The 17,637-nt window shown below is 39.4% G+C and overlaps 3 non-coding genes across 3 annotated transcripts; all 3 read left to right on the top strand.

Annotated features, from left to right (window-relative positions):
* The first annotated feature begins 341 nt into the window (after window positions 1-341).
* Window positions 342-423, top strand: trnal-uag (transfer RNA leucine (anticodon UAG)). Its single transcript has one exon. It is a non-coding gene; the product is annotated as a tRNA-Leu (tRNA).
* A 788-nt stretch (window positions 424-1,211) lies between these two features.
* trnal-uag (transfer RNA leucine (anticodon UAG)) lies at window positions 1,212-1,293 on the top strand. The gene has a single exon. It is a non-coding gene; the product is annotated as a tRNA-Leu (tRNA).
* Window positions 1,294-2,080: 787 nt separating this feature from the next.
* trnal-uag (transfer RNA leucine (anticodon UAG)) lies at window positions 2,081-2,162 on the top strand. The gene has a single exon. It is a non-coding gene; the product is annotated as a tRNA-Leu (tRNA).
* Window positions 2,163-17,637: the final 15,475 nt, after the last annotated feature.

Below are 17,637 nucleotides of genomic sequence, written 5' to 3'. Positions count from 1 at the left end.
AGGTTGTCTATGTAAGCCAAATATTGACTGAGTTTTAGGGGGGCAAAAAGAATAATAAAAATAATAATAATAATAATATATATGTGAGAGAACAAAGAAAAAAAAAGAAAAACAATACAAAGACAGATAGTACCAGTATGAGCAAAATAATAAATAAGAATGGAGGTAATGTTAAATAAAGCGCCGTAAAGTTCATGTGTAAGAGCTATTTAGGAGGGCTATTGTTAGATCTGTTTTATCTTGTGACGTTCAAGCGCTTCCAGGCATTAAGAATGTCACGTGAGCTCCTGGACGATCGATCAGCTTCGGGAAGAGCCCGGGGGGCCAAGACCTGACAACGTGGTAGTGTGGCCGAGCGGTCCAAGGCGCTGGATTTAGGCTCCAGTCTCTCCGGAGGCGTGGGTTCAAATCCCACCGCTGCCACTTTTGTAGGGTGCTAACGCCGTCCCATTGCTTTGAAGTCAGTAAGTGGGTTTGAAAAAGTGAACTGTGGCTCGACATGTGCGATTGTATATGATTTTTTGGGGGCATCGTAGTTATAGTGGCAACTACAGTGGCAACTTTTTTCCTTGAAGTTGACGGGGTTCAATCCCCAGCCAGTACAGACCGTGGAGAGGCATCTCGTCTCTTGTGACGGTCGATAGCGTCACGATTAGGCCACGTGTTTCAAACTCCGCAGAAGTATAAACCAGGCTTAGGGCAATTTCTTACTAGTTGGACGTCAGTAGGTGGTGTGGAAAGGTGAACCGTCCCTCGAAATGCTGTGCGATCATGGAGTGTGTTGGGGGCATTGGTGGTATAGTGGCAAGCATAGCTGCCTTCCAAGCAGTTGACCAGGGCTCGATTCCTGGCCAATGCAGAACCTTGAGAGAGATTCAAATCAACTTTATTTCGCCATGTATACAGATACTAGGAATTTGATTTGGTATTCTCCATGCAGGCTATAGCATCACAAATAGAACAACAAGACAAAAAAGAAAAACAATACAAGGACAGATAGTACCAGTATGAGCAAAATAATAAATAAGAATGGAGGTAATGTTAAATAAAGCGCCGTAAAGTTCATGTGTAAGAGCTATTTAGGAGGGCTATTGTTAGATCTGTTTTATCTTGTGACGTTCAAGCGCTTCCAGGCATTAAGAATGTCACGTGAGCTCCTGGACGATCGATCAGCTTCGGGAAGAGCCCGGGGGGCCAATACCTGACAACGTGGTAGCGTGGCCGAGCGGTCCAAGGAGCTGGATTTAGGCTCCAGTCTCTCCGGAGGCGTGGGTTCAAATCCCACCGCTGCCACTTTTGTAGGGTGCTAACGCCGTCCCATTGCTTTGAAGTCAGTAAGTGGGTTTGAAAAAGTGAACTGTGGCTCGACATGTGCGATTGTATATGATTTTTTGGGGCATCGTAGTTATAGTGGCAACTACAGTGGCAACTTTTTTCCTTAAAGTTGACGGGGTTCAATCCCCAGCCAGTACAGACCGTGGAGAGGCATCTCGTCTCTTGTGACGGTCGATAGCGTCACGATTAGGCCACGTGTTTCAAACTCCGCAGAAGTATAAACCAGGCTTAGGGCAATTTCTTACTAGTTGGACGTCAGTAGGTGGTGTGGAAAGGTGAACCGTCCCTCGAAATGCTGTGCGATCATGGAATCTGTTGGGGGCATTGGTGGTATAGTGGCAAGCATAGCTGCCTTCCAAGCAGTTGACCAGGGCTCGATTCCTGGCCAATGCAGAACCTTGAGAGAGATTCAAATCAACTTTATTTCGCCATGTATACAGATACTAGGAATTTGATTTGGTATTCTCCATGCAGGCTATAGCATCACAAATAGAACAACAAGACAAAAAAGAAAAACAATACAAGGACAGATAGTACCAGTATGAGCAAAATAATAAATAAGAATGGAGGTAATGTTAAATAAAGCGCCGTAAAGTTCATGTGTAAGAGCTATTTAGGAGGGCTATTGTTAGATCTGTTTTATCTTGTGACGTTCAAGCGCTTCCAGGCATTAAGAATGTCACGTGAGCTCCTGGACGATCGATCAGCTTCGGGAAGAGCCCGGGGGGCCAAGACCTGACAACGTGGTAGCGTGGCCGAGCGGTCCAAGGCGCTGGATTTAGGCTCCAGTCTCTCCGGAGGCGTGGGTTCAAATCCCACCGCTGCCACTTTTGTAGGGTGCTAACGCCGTCCCATTGCTTTGAAGTCAGTAAGTGGGTTTGAAAAAGTGAACTGTGGCTCGACATGTGCGATTGTATATGATTTTTTGGGGGCATCGTAGTTATAGTGGCAACTACAGTGGCAACTTTTTTCCTTGAAGTTGACGGGGTTCAATCCCCAGCCAGTACAGACCGTGGAGAGGCATCTCGTCTCTTGTGACGGTCGATAGCGTCACGATTAGGCCACGTGTTTCAAACTCCGCAGAAGTATAAACCAGGCTTAGGGCAATTTCTTACTAGTTGGACGTCAGTAGGTGGTGTGGAAAGGTGAACCGTCCCTCGAAATGCTGTGCGATCATGGAGTCTGTTGGGGGCATTGGTGGTATAGTGGCAAGCATAGCTGCCTTCCAAGCAGTTGACCAGGGCTCGATTCCTGGCCAATGCAGAACCTTGAGAGAGATTCAAATCAACTTTATTTCGCCATGTATACAGATACTAGGAATTTGATTTGGTATTCTCCATGCAGGCTATAGCATCACAAATAGAACAACAAGACAAAAAAGAAAAACAATACAAGGACAGATAGTACCAGTATGAGCAAAATAATAAATAAGAATGGAGGTAATGTGAAACTAGAAACGGCTGTTCCTGCGAAACAGCAGTGAGAATGCTGAAAACCTGAATGGGGATAGTTGACCATGCTAAAAAAGCTGAAAATAGTGAAAATTTAGTAGAAAGTTATAAGCTGAAGCTTCAAAAGCAACCGAAAGGTATTTTTGAAAGGGGCTGGAGCAGCATTCCAACAATGATTTGAAAGGATTTACCATTACTTTTAAAGGGAGAATAATTTGAGCAAAAACCTTAATATTTTAAAAAGTATAAAAGTGAGAAATGAGAAAATACCCGCAAGCTGAAATGAATTTCAAAAATGTGTGAGTCACACAAAAGAGGCAGTGTGGAAGCTGAACTGCATCATCTTAACAAAGCTAAGAGCTAAAATAGCCTACAATGTGGGAGAAGCTGAAAGCTGAACTGTTAAACAGAAGAAGAAGTAGGCTAGCTAGTCGTAACAAGAATATTATCGTTTTAACAGATGAAATTATAGTTGGGATAGTAATAGCAGTAGCAGATGTAGCCTACCATTGAGTGTGTTTACTCGGCTTTCTTAGTAGGATTCAATGTGTTGATGGAATGGAACATACAGCAGTAGAGCCGATACAGGAAGAGACGGCGACACTTTGTTGCAGAAGGATGATGGTGCAAGTTTTGGCCGTGGAGCATACAACGATTAATAAAAAAGAAGACGCGTTTATTGAGTAATCGCATAACTAATTACACATGTAAACGGAGTAATCGTATTATTGGTATAAACCGACAATTGCTAGTAATCGTGTTTCTCATGGTCAAGTAAACGTACCAATCACCTGTGTGAGAGACTGAGTGGTGCGTGTCTGTCGTTACGGTGATGGTGCAGCTATGATTGCTAACGCGCTGAGGGCATAGAATAAGAGAAATGTAGCTAGAATCCACACCTCAAACAAGATAACCTAGACGCACAACTGTACGTCCAATCCAAAATATAAGGATATTTTCCGAGACCCAAGACTCTGCCGAAACCAGAGATATTCTTTATATGTATGTGTAGTCAGAAATATGACTCTACCTGCAGTTTCAAAAACGTGTTCCTTCTGCTTTCCTGGTGCGTGTTAGTTTGGTTGCCACGGCGATGGAGCAGCTGTGATCGCTAACGAGCTGGGCAGAGAGAATAACTAATGTAGCTAGAATCCACACCTCAAACAAGTTAACCTAGACGCACAACTGTACGTCCAATCCAAAATATAAGGATATTTTCCGAGACCCAAGACTCTGCCGAAACCAGAGATATTCTTTATATGTATGTGCAGTCAGAAATACGACTCTACCTGCAGTTTCAAAAACGTGTTCCTTTTGCTTTCCTGGTGCTTGTTTGTTTGGTTGCCACGGTGATGGCGCAGCTGTGATAGCTAACGAGCTAGGCAGAGAGAAAAACGAACATTTACCTAGCATCCACACCTCAAACAAGTTGACCTAGACGCAAAACTATACGTCCAATCCAAAATATAAGGATATTTTCCGAGACCCAAGACTCTGCCGAAACCAGAGATGTCCTTTATATGTCTGTGCGGTCAGAAATACGACTCTATCGGCAGTTTCAAAATCTTGTTCCTTCTTGCTTTCTCTGACTGATTTTACTCACCTCTCCATTGAAGTTAGTGAGAGAATTTGAAAGGCTGCTCTCGCTTCAAGGCTCATAGCTGAAAATCTGTAAATGTGAGCTCTTTAGTAGTTACATTGGCTGAAAGAGGACAATTTTTCCTACATTTTAAGGTATAACTTGTTTCTGTAAGTTAAACTATATGAACGTTAGAGGAATTTGTTTGACAAATTAGTTGAATATCAGAAAAAGAGCAGCAAGCAGAGTGGCACACTCTGCTTGCTGCTCATTCATAAAAATCAAGAAGGAGCAAACATTTTAATGTATTTCAAACTGTCATAATTCAAAATTGGCTGAAGATTTGAAAAAGCTGAATCATTTGGGAATAGCTGAATGTCTTGTGAACATTTTAAAGGTTGAATGGTGTCTCTAGCTGAAAGTAAGCTGAAGTAGTTACGTTTGAAAGAGGAGGAAGCTTTTTAATGATTTGAAAGGATTTACCATTACTTTTAATGGGAGAATAATTTGCACAAAAACCTTAATGTCTTAAAAAGTATAAAAGTGAGAAATACCAAAAGTCATAGCCATCATCTCCTGAAGGAGCTGAACGTTTTGATACAAAAGTTGTAGGAATCGGTTAAAGTATGCAGAACGAGTTAAAGGCCAAAAAACGGCGGAAGAACTGAGAAGTTGAAAAGCAATAGTGAGAATGCTTAACAGCATTCTCACAATAATAATAACTAGAAACGGCTGTTCCTGCGAAACAGCAGTGAGAATGCTGAAAACCTGAATGGGGATAGCTGACCATGCTAAAAAAGCTGAAAATAGTGAAAATTTAGTAGAAAGTTATAAGCTGAAGCTTCAAAGCAACCGAAAGGTATTTTTGAAAGGGACTGGAGCAGCATTCCAACAATGATTTGAAAGGATTTACCATTACTTTTAAAGGGAGAATAATTTGCACAAAAACCTTAATATTTTAAAAAGTATAAAAGTGAGAAATGAGAAAATACCCGCAAGCTGAAATGAATTTCAAAAATGTGTGAGTCACACAAAAGAGGCAGTGTGGAAGCTGAACTGCATCATCTTAACAAAGCTAAGAGCTAAAATAGCCTACAATGTGGGAGAAGCTGAAAGCTGAACTGTTAAACAGAAGAAGAAGTAGGCTAGCTAGTCGTAACAAGAATATTATCGTTTTAACAGATTAAATTATAGTTGGGATAGTAATAGCAGTAGCAGATGTAGCCTACCATTGAGTGCGTTTACTCGGCTTTCTTAGTAGGATTCAATGTGTTGATGGAATGAAACATACAGCAGTAGGGCCGATACAGGAAGACACGGCGACACTTTGTTGCAGAAGGATGATGGTGCAAGTTTTGTCCGTGGAGCATACAACGATTAATAAAAAAGAATCATGTAGACGCGTTTATTGAGTAATCGCATAACTAATTACACATGTAAACGGAGTAATCGTATTATTGGTATAAACCGACAATTGCTAGTAATCGTGTTTCTCATGGTCAAGTAAATGTACCAATCACCTGTGTGAGAGACTGAGTGGTGCGTGTCTGTCGTTACGGTGATGGTGCAGCTATGATTGCTAACGCGGTGAGGGCACAGAATAAGAGAAATGTAGCTAGAATCCACACCTCAAACAAGATAACCTAGACGCAAAACTGTACGTCCAATCCAAAATCTAATGATATTTTCCGAGACCCAAGACTCTGCCGAAACCAGAGATATTCTTTATATGTATGTGTAGTCAGAAATACGACTCTACCTGCAGTTTCAAAAACGTGTTCCTTCTGCTTTCCTGGTGCGTGTTTGTTTGGTTGCCACGGCGATGGAGCAGCTATGATTGCTAACGCGCTGAGGGCAGAGAATAAGAGAAATGTAGCTAGAATCCACACCTCAAACAAGATAACCTAGACGCAAAACTGTACGTCCAATCCAAAATATAAGGATATTTTCCGAGACCCAAGACTCTGCCGAAACCAGAGATATTCTTTATATGTCTGTGCAGTCAGAAATACGACTCTACCTGCAGTTTCAAAAACGTGTTCCTTTTGCTTTCCTGGTGCTTGTTTGTTTGGTTGCCACGGTGATGGCGCAGCTGTGATAGCTAACGAGCTAGGCAGAGAGAAAAACGAACATTTACCTAGCATCCACACCTCAAACAAGTTGACCTAGACGCAAAACTATACGTCCAATCCAAAATATAAGGATATTTTCCGAGACCCAAGACTCTGCCGAAACCAGAGATGTCCTTTATATGTCTGTGCGGTCAGAAATACGACTCTATCGGCAGTTTCAAAATCTTGTTCCTTCTTGCTTTCTCTGACTGATTTTACTCACCTCTCCATTGAAGTTAGTGAGAGAATTTGAAAGGCTGCTCTCGCTTCAAGGCTCATAGCTGAAAATCTGTAAATGTGAGCTCTTTAGTAGTTACATTGGCTGAAAGAGGACAATTTTTCCTACATTTTCAGGTATAACTTGTTTCTGTAAGTTAAACTATATGAACGTTAGAGGAATTTGTTTGACAAATTAGCTGAATATCAGAAAAAGAGCAGCAAGCACTCTGCTTGCTGCTCATAAAAATCATGAAGGAGCAAACATTTTAATGTATTTCAAACTGTCATAATTCAAAATTGGCTGAACATTTGAAAAAGCTGAATCATTTGGGAATAGCTGAATGTCTTGTGAACATTTTAAAGGTTGAATGGTGTCTCTAGCTGAAAGTAAGCTGAAGTAGTTACGTTTGAAAGAGGAGGAAGCTTTTTAATGATTTGAAAGGATTTACCATTACTTTTAATGGGAGAATAATTTGCACAAAAACCTTAATGTCTTAAAAAGTATAAAAGTGAGAAATACCAAAAGTCATAGCCATCATCTCCTGAAGGAGCTGAACGTTTTGATACAAAAGTTGTAGGAATCGGTTAAAGTATGCAGAACGAGTTAAAGGCCAAAAAACGGCGGAAGAACTGAGAAGTTGAAAAGCAATAGTGAGAATGCTTAACAGCATTCTCACAATAATAATAACTAGAAACGGCTGTTCCTGCGAAACAGCAGTGAGAATGCTGAAAACCTGAATGGGGATAGCTGACCATGCTAAAAAAGCTGAAAATAGTGAAAATTTAGTAGAAAGTTATAAGCTGAAGCTTCAAAGCAACCGAAAGGTATTTTTGAAAGGGACTGGAGCAGCATTCCAACAATGATTTGAAAGGATTTACCATTACTTTTAAAGGGAGAATAATTTGCACAAAAACCTTAATATTTTAAAAAGTATAAAAGTGAGAAATGAGAAAATACCCGCAAGCTGAAATGAATTTCAAAAATGTGTGAGTCACACAAAAGAGGCAGTGTGGAAGCTGAACTGCATCATCTTAACAAAGCTAAGAGCTAAAATAGCCTACAATGTGGGAGAAGCTGAAAGCTGAACTGTTAAACAGAAGAAGAAGTAGGCTAGCTAGTCGTAACAAGAATATTATCGTTTTAACAGATTAAATTATAGTTGGGATAGTAATAGCAGTAGCAGATGTAGCCTACCATTGAGTGCGTTTACTCGGCTTTCTTAGTAGGATTCAATGTGTTGATGGAATGAAACATACAGCAGTAGGGCCGATACAGGAAGACATGGCGACACTTTGTTGCAGAAGGATGATGGTGCAAGTTTTGTCCGTGGAGCATACAACGATTAATAAAAAAGAATCATGTAGACGCGTTTATTGAGTAATCGCATAACTAATTACACATGTAAACGGAGTAATCGTATTATTGGTATAAACCGACAATTGCTAGTAATCGTGTTTCTCATGGTCAAGTAAATGTACCAATCACCTGTGTGAGAGACTGAGTGGTGCGTGTCTGTCGTTACGGTGATGGTGCAGCTATGATTGCTAACGCGGTGAGGGCACAGAATAAGAGAAATGTAGCTAGAATCCACACCTCAAACAAGATAACCTAGACGCAAAACTGTACGTCCAATCCAAAATCTAATGATATTTTCCGAGACCCAAGACTCTGCCGAAACCAGAGATATTCTTTATATGTATGTGTAGTCAGAAATACGACTCTACCTGCAGTTTCAAAAACGTGTTCCTTCTGCTTTCCTGGTGCGTGTTTGTTTGGTTGCCACGGCGATGGAGCAGCTATGATTGCTAACGCGCTGAGGGCAGAGAATAAGAGAAATGTAGCTAGAATCCACACCTCAAACAAGATAACCTAGACGCAAAACTGTACGTCCAATCCAAAATATAAGGATATTTTCCGAGACCCAAGACTCTGCCGAAACCAGAGATATTCTTTATATGTCTGTGCAGTCAGAAATACGACTCTACCTGCAGTTTCAAAAACGTGTTCCTTTTGCTTTCCTGGTGCTTGTTTGTTTGGTTGCCACGGTGATGGCGCAGCTGTGATAGCTAACGAGCTAGGCAGAGAGAAAAACGAACATTTACCTAGCATCCACACCTCAAACAAGTTGACCTAGACGCAAAACTATACGTCCAATCCAAAATATAAGGATATTTTCCGAGACCCAAGACTCTGCCGAAACCAGAGATGTCCTTTATATGTCTGTGCGGTCAGAAATACGACTCTATCGGCAGTTTCAAAATCTTGTTCCTTCTTGCTTTCTCTGACTGATTTTACTCACCTCTCCATTGAAGTTAGTGAGAGAATTTGAAAGGCTGCTCTCGCTTCAAGGCTCATAGCTGAAAATCTGTAAATGTGAGCTCTTTAGTAGTTACATTGGCTGAAAGAGGACAATTTTTCCTACATTTTAAGGTATAACTTGTTTCTGTAAGTTAAACTATATGAACGTTAGAGGAATTTGTTTGACAAATTAGTTGAATATCAGAAAAAGAGCAGCAAGCAGAGTGGCACACTCTGCTTGCTGCTCATTCATAAAAATCAAGAAGGAGCAAACATTTTAATGTATTTCAAACTGTCATAATTCAAAATTGGCTGAACATTTGAAAAAGCTGAATCATTTGGGAATAGCTGAATGTCTTGTGAACATTTTAAAGGTTGAATGGTGTCTCTAGCTGAAAGTAAGCTGAAGTAGTTACGTTTGAAAGAGGAGGAAGCTTTTTAATGATTTGAAAGGATTTACCATTACTTTTAATGGGAGAATAATTTGCACAAAAACCTTAATGTCTTAAAAAGTATAAAAGTGAGAAATACCAAAAGTCATAGCCATCATCTCCTGAAGGAGCTGAACGTTTTGATACCTAAATTGTAGGAATCGGTGAAAGTATGCAGAACGAGTTAAAGGCCAAAAAACGGCGGAAGAACTAAGAAGTTGATATAACTAGAAAAGGCTGTTCCTGCGAAACAGCAGTGAGAATGCTGAAAACCTGAATGGGGATAGCTGACTATGCTAAAAAAGCTGAAATAGTGAAAATTTAGTAGAAAGTTATAAGCTGAAGCTTCAAAGCAACCGAAAGGTATTTTTGAAAGGGGCTGGAGCAGCATTCCAACAATGATTTGAAAGGATTTATCCATTACTTTTAAAGGGAGAATAATTTGCACAAAAACCTTAATATTTTAAAAAGTATAAAAGTGAGAAATGAGAAAATACCCGCAAGCTGAAATGAATTTCAAAAATGTGTGAGTCACACAAAAGAGGCAGTGTGGAAGCTGAACTGCATCATCTTAACAAAGCTAAGAGCTAAAATAGCCTACAATGTGGGAGAAGCTGAAAGCTGAACTGTTAAACAGAAGAAGTAGGCTAGCTAGTCGTAACAAGAATATTATCGTTTTAACAGATTAAATTATAGTTGAGATAGTATAAGCAGTAGCAGATGTGGCCTATGCGTTTACTCGGCTTTCTTAGTAGGATTCAATGTGTTGATGGAATGAAACATACAGCAGTAGAGCCGATACAGGAAGACACGGCGACACTTTGTTGCAGAAGGATGATGGTGCAAGTTTTGTCCGTGGAGCATACAGCGATTAATAAAAAAGAATCATGTAGACGCGTTTATTGAGTAATCGCATAACTAATTACACATGTAAACGGAGTAATCGTATTATTGGCATAAACCGACAATTGCTAGTAATCGTATTTCTCATGGTCAAGTAAAACTACCAATCACCTGTGTGAGAGACTGAGTGGTGCGTGTCTGTCGTTATGGTGATGGTGCAGCTATGATTGCTAACGCGCTGAGGGCAGAGAATAAGAGAAATGTAGCTAGAATCCACACCTCAAACAAGATAACCTAGACGCAAAACTGTACGTCCAATCCAAAATATAAGGATATTTTCCGGGACCCAAGACTCTGCCGAAACCAGAGATATTCTTTATATGTCTGTGCAGTCAGAAATACGACTCTACCTGCAGTTTCAAAAACGTGTTCCTTTTGCTTTCCTGGTGCTTGTTTGTTTGGTTGCCACGGTGATGGCGCAGCTGTGATAGCTAACGAGCTAGGCAGAGAGAAAAACGAACATTTACCTAGCATCCACACCTCAAACAAGTTGACCTAGACGCAAAACTATACGTCCAATCCAAAATATAAGGATATTTTCCGAGACCCAAGACTCTGCCGAAACCAGAGATGTCCTTTATATGTCTGTGCGGTCAGAAATACGACTCTATCGGCAGTTTCAAAATCTTGTTCCTTCTTGCTTTCTCTGACTGATTTTACTCACCTCTCCATTGAAGTTAGTGAGAGAATTTGAAAGGCTGCTCTCGCTTCAAGGCTCATAGCTGAAAATCTGTAAATGTGAGCTCTTTAGTAGTTACATTGGCTGAAAGAGGACAATTTTTCCTACATTTTAAGGTATAACTTGTTTCTGTAAGTTAAACTATATGAACGTTAGAGGAATTTGTTTGACAAATTAGTTGAATATCAGAAAACTCTGCTTGCTGCTCATTCATAAAAATCAAGAAGGAGCAAACATTTTAATGTATTTCAAACTGTCATAATTCAAAATTGGCTGAACATTTGAAAAAGCTGAATCATTTGGGAATAGCTGAATGTCTTGTGAACATTTTAAAGGTTGAATGGTGTCTCTAGCTGAAAGTAAGCTGAAGTAGTTACGTTTGAAAGAGGAGGAAGCTTTTTAATGATTTGAAAGGATTTACCATTACTTTTAATGGGAGAATAATTTGCACAAAAACCTTAATGTCTTAAAAAGTATAAAAGTGAGAAATACCAAAAGTCATAGCCATCATCTCCTGAAGGAGCTGAACGTTTTGATACCTAAATTGTAGGAATCGGTGAAAGTATGCAGAACGAGTTAAAGGCCAAAAAACGGCGGAAGAACTAAGAAGTTGATATAACTAGAAAAGGCTGTTCCTGCGAAACAGCAGTGAGAATGCTGAAAACCTGAATGGGGATAGCTGACTATGCTAAAAAAGCTGAAATAGTGAAAATTTAGTAGAAAGTTATAAGCTGAAGCTTCAAAGCAACCGAAAGGTATTTTTGAAAGGGGCTGGAGCAGCATTCCAACAATGATTTGAAAGGATTTATCCATTACTTTTAAAGGGAGAATAATTTGCACAAAAACCTTAATATTTTAAAAAGTATAAAAGTGAGAAATGAGAAAATACCCGCAAGCTGAAATGAATTTCAAAAATGTGTGAGTCACACAAAAGAGGCAGTGTGGAAGCTGAACTGCATCATCTTAACAAAGCTAAGAGCTAAAATAGCCTACAATGTGGGAGAAGCTGAAAGCTGAACTGTTAAACAGAAGAAGTAGGCTAGCTAGTCGTAACAAGAATATTATCGTTTTAACAGATTAAATTATAGTTGAGATAGTATAAGCAGTAGCAGATGTGGCCTATGCGTTTACTCGGCTTTCTTAGTAGGATTCAATGTGTTGATGGAATGAAACATACAGCAGTAGAGCCGATACAGGAAGACACGGCGACACTTTGTTGCAGAAGGATGATGGTGCAAGTTTTGTCCGTGGAGCATACAGCGATTAATAAAAAAGAATCATGTAGACGCGTTTATTGAGTAATCGCATAACTAATTACACATGTAAACGGAGTAATCGTATTATTGGCATAAACCGACAATTGCTAGTAATCGTGTTTCTCATGGTCAAGTAAAACTACCAATCACCTGTGTGAGAGACTGAGTGGTGCGTGTCTGTCGTTATGGTGATGGTGCAGCTATGATTGCTAACGCGCTGAGGGCAGAGAATAAGAGAAATGTAGCTAGAATCCACACCTCAAACAAGATAACCTAGACGCAAAACTGTACGTCCAATCCAAAATATAAGGATATTTTCCGGGACCCAAGACTCTGCCGAAACCAGAGATATTCTTTATATGTCTGTGCAGTCAGAAATACGACTCTACCTGCAGTTTCAAAAACGTGTTCCTTTTGCTTTCCTGGTGCTTGTTTGTTTGGTTGCCACGGTGATGGCGCAGCTGTGATAGCTAACGAGCTAGGCAGAGAGAAAAACGAACATTTACCTAGCATCCACACCTCAAACAAGTTGACCTAGACGCAAAACTATACGTCCAATCCAAAATATAAGGATATTTTCCGAGACCCAAGACTCTGCCGAAACCAGAGATGTCCTTTATATGTCTGTGCGGTCAGAAATACGACTCTATCGGCAGTTTCAAAATCTTGTTCCTTCTTGCTTTCTCTGACTGATTTTACTCACCTCTCCATTGAAGTTAGTGAGAGAATTTGAAAGGCTGCTCTCGCTTCAAGGCTCATAGCTGAAAATCTGTAAATGTGAGCTCTTTAGTAGTTACATTGGCTGAAAGAGGACAATTTTTCCTACATTTTAAGGTATAACTTGTTTCTGTAAGTTAAACTATATGAACGTTAGAGGAATTTGTTTGACAAATTAGTTGAATATCAGAAAACTCTGCTTGCTGCTCATTCATAAAAATCAAGAAGGAGCAAACATTTTAATGTATTTCAAACTGTCATAATTCAAAATTGGCTGAACATTTGAAAAAGCTGAATCATTTGGGAATAGCTGAATGTCTTGTGAACATTTTAAAGGTTGAATGGTGTCTCTAGCTGAAAGTAAGCTGAAGTAGTTACGTTTGAAAGAGGAGGAAGCTTTTTAATGATTTGAAAGGATTTACCATTACTTTTAATGGGAGAATAATTTGCACAAAAACCTTAATGTCTTAAAAAGTATAAAAGTGAGAAATACCAAAAGTCATAGCCATCATCTCCTGAAGGAGCTGAACGTTTTGATACCTAAATTGTAGGAATCGGTGAAAGTATGCAGAACGAGTTAAAGGCCAAAAAACGGCGGAAGAACTAAGAAGTTGATATAACTAGAAAAGGCTGTTCCTGCGAAACAGCAGTGAGAATGCTGAAAACCTGAATGGGGATAGCTGACTATGCTAAAAAAGCTGAAATAGTGAAAATTTAGTAGAAAGTTATAAGCTGAAGCTTCAAAGCAACCGAAAGGTATTTTTGAAAGGGGCTGGAGCAGCATTCCAACAATGATTTGAAAGGATTTATCCATTACTTTTAAAGGGAGAATAATTTGCACAAAAACCTTAATATTTTAAAAAGTATAAAAGTGAGAAATGAGAAAATACCCGCAAGCTGAAATGAATTTCAAAAATGTGTGAGTCACACAAAAGAGGCAGTGTGGAAGCTGAACTGCATCATCTTAACAAAGCTAAGAGCTAAAATAGCCTACAATGTGGGAGAAGCTGAAAGCTGAACTGTTAAACAGAAGAAGTAGGCTAGCTAGTCGTAACAAGAATATTATCGTTTTAACAGATTAAATTATAGTTGAGATAGTATAAGCAGTAGCAGATGTGGCCTATGCGTTTACTCGGCTTTCTTAGTAGGATTCAATGTGTTGATGGAATGAAACATACAGCAGTAGAGCCGATACAGGAAGACACGGCGACACTTTGTTGCAGAAGGATGATGGTGCAAGTTTTGTCCGTGGAGCATACAGCGATTAATAAAAAAGAATCATGTAGACGCGTTTATTGAGTAATCGCATAACTAATTACACATGTAAACGGAGTAATCGTATTATTGGCATAAACCGACAATTGCTAGTAATCGTGTTTCTCATGGTCAAGTAAAACTACCAATCACCTGTGTGAGAGACTGAGTGGTGCGTGTCTGTCGTTATGGTGATGGTGCAGCTATGATTGCTAACGCGCTGAGGGCAGAGAATAAGAGAAATGTAGCTAGAATCCACACCTCAAACAAGATAACCTAGACGCAAAACTGTACGTCCAATCCAAAATATAAGGATATTTTCCGGGACCCAAGACTCTGCCGAAACCAGAGATATTCTTTATATGTCTGTGCAGTCAGAAATACGACTCTACCTGCAGTTTCAAAAACGTGTTCCTTTTGCTTTCCTGGTGCTTGTTTGTTTGGTTGCCACGGTGATGGCGCAGCTGTGATAGCTAACGAGCTAGGCAGAGAGAAAAACGAACATTTACCTAGCATCCACACCTCAAACAAGTTGACCTAGACGCAAAACTATACGTCCAATCCAAAATATAAGGATATTTTCCGAGACCCAAGACTCTGCCGAAACCAGAGATGTCCTTTATATGTCTGTGCGGTCAGAAATACGACTCTATCGGCAGTTTCAAAATCTTGTTCCTTCTTGCTTTCTCTGACTGATTTTACTCACCTCTCCATTGAAGTTAGTGAGAGAATTTGAAAGGCTGCTCTCGCTTCAAGGCTCATAGCTGAAAATCTGTAAATGTGAGCTCTTTAGTAGTTACATTGGCTGAAAGAGGACAATTTTTCCTACATTTTAAGGTATAACTTGTTTCTGTAAGTTAAACTATATGAACGTTAGAGGAATTTGTTTGACAAATTAGTTGAATATCAGAAAACTCTGCTTGCTGCTCATTCATAAAAATCAAGAAGGAGCAAACATTTTAATGTATTTCAAACTGTCATAATTCAAAATTGGCTGAACATTTGAAAAAGCTGAATCATTTGGGAATAGCTGAATGTCTTGTGAACATTTTAAAGGTTGAATGGTGTCTCTAGCTGAAAGTAAGCTGAAGTAGTTACGTTTGAAAGAGGAGGAAGCTTTTTAATGATTTGAAAGGATTTACCATTACTTTTAATGGGAGAATAATTTGCACAAAAACCTTAATGTCTTAAAAAGTATAAAAGTGAGAAATACCAAAAGTCATAGCCATCATCTCCTGAAGGAGCTGAACGTTTTGATACCTAAATTGTAGGAATCGGTGAAAGTATGCAGAACAAGTTAAAGGCCAAAAAACGGCGGAAGAACTAAGAAGTTGATATAACTAGAAAAGGCTGTTCCTGCGAAACAGCAGTGAGAATGCTGAAAACCTGAATGGGGATAGCTGACTATGCTAAAAAAGCTGAAATAGTGAAAATTTAGTAGAAAGTTATAAGCTGAAGCTTCAAAGCAACCGAAAGGTATTTTTGAAAGGGGCTGGAGCAGCATTCCAACAATGATTTGAAAGGATTTATCCATTACTTTTAAAGGGAGAATAATTTGCACAAAAACCTTAATATTTTAAAAAGTATAAAAGTGAGAAATGAGAAAATACCCGCAAGCTGAAATGAATTTCAAAAATGTGTGAGTCACACAAAAGAGGCAGTGTGGAAGCTGAACTGCATCATCTTAACAAAGCTAAGAGCTAAAATAGCCTACAATGTGGGAGAAGCTGAAAGCTGAACTGTTAAACAGAAGAAGTAGGCTAGCTAGTCGTAACAAGAATATTATCGTTTTAACAGATTAAATTATAGTTGAGATAGTATAAGCAGTAGCAGATGTGGCCTATGCGTTTACTCGGCTTTCTTAGTAGGATTCAATGTGTTGATGGAATGAAACATACAGCAGTAGAGCCGATACAGGAAGACACGGCGACACTTTGTTGCAGAAGGATGATGGTGCAAGTTTTGTCCGTGGAGCATACAACGATTAATAAAAAAGAATCATGTAGACGCGTTTATTGAGTAATCGCATAACTAATTACACATGTAAACGGAGTAATCGTATTATTGGCATAAACCGACAATTGCTAGTAATCGTGTTTCTCATGGTCAAGTAAACGTACCAATCACCTGTGTGAGAGACTGAGTGGTGCGTGTCTGTCGTTATGGTGATGGTGCAGCTATGATTGCTAACGCGCTGAGGGCAGAGAATAAGAGAAATGTAGCTAGAATCCACACCTCAAACAAGATAACCTAGACGCAAAACTGTACGTCCAATCCAAAATATAAGGATATTTTCCGGGACCCAAGACTCTGCCGAAACCAGAGATATTCTTTATATGTCTGTGCAGTCAGAAATACGACTCTACCTGCAGTTTCAAAAACGTGTTCCTTTTGCTTTCCTGGTGCTTGTTTGTTTGGTTGCCACGGTGATGGCGCAGCTGTGATAGCTAACGAGCTAGGCAGAGAGAAAAACGAACATTTACCTAGCATCCACACCTCAAACAAGTTGACCTAGACGCAAAACTATACGTCCAATCCAAAATATAAGGATATTTTCCGAGACCCAAGACTCTGCCGAAACCAGAGATGTCCTTTATATGTCTGTGCGGTCAGAAATACGACTCTATCGGCAGTTTCAAAATCTTGTTCCTTCTTGCTTTCTCTGACAAATTTTACCCACCTCTCCATTGAAGTTAGTGAGAGAATTTGAAAGGCTGCTCTCGCTTCAAGGCTCATAGCTGAAAATCTGTAAATGTGAGCTCTTTAGTAGTTACATTGGCTGAAAGAGGACAATTTTTCCTACATTTTAAGGTATAACTTGTTTCTGTAAGTTAAACTATATGAACGTTAGAGGAATTTGTTTGACAAATTAGTTGAATATCAGAAAAAGAGCAGCAAGCACTCTGCTTGCTGCTCATAAAAATCATGAAGGAGCAAACATTTTAATGTATTTCAAACTGTCATAATTCAAAATTGGCTGAACATTTGAAAAAGCTGAATCATTTGGGAATAGCTGAATGTCTTGTGAACATTTTAAAGGTTGAATGGTGTCTCTAGCTGAAAGTAAGCTGAAGTAGTTACATTTGAAAGAGGAGGAAGCTTTTTAATGATTTGAAAGGATTTACCATTACTTTTAATGGGAGAATAATTTGCACAAAAACCTTAATGTCTTAAAAAGTATAAAAGTGAGAAATACCAAAAGTCATAGCCATCATCTCCTGAAGGAGCTGAACGTTTTGATACAAAAGTTGTAGGAATCGGTTAAAGTATGCAGAACGAGTTAAAGGCCAAAAAACGGCGGAAGAACTGAGAAGTTGAAAAGCAATAGTGAGAATGCTTAACAGCATTCTCACAATAAAGAGAAACAGGAAAACAATAGTGAGAATGCTTAACAGCATTCCGT

Source organism: Osmerus eperlanus, chromosome 22 (genome assembly GCF_963692335.1).
Source record: "Osmerus eperlanus chromosome 22, fOsmEpe2.1, whole genome shotgun sequence".
NCBI classification, from domain to species: Eukaryota; Metazoa; Chordata; class Actinopteri; order Osmeriformes; family Osmeridae; genus Osmerus; species Osmerus eperlanus.
Note: the sequence above shows the minus strand (reverse complement) of the source record. Positions and strands in the feature narration are given on the sequence as shown.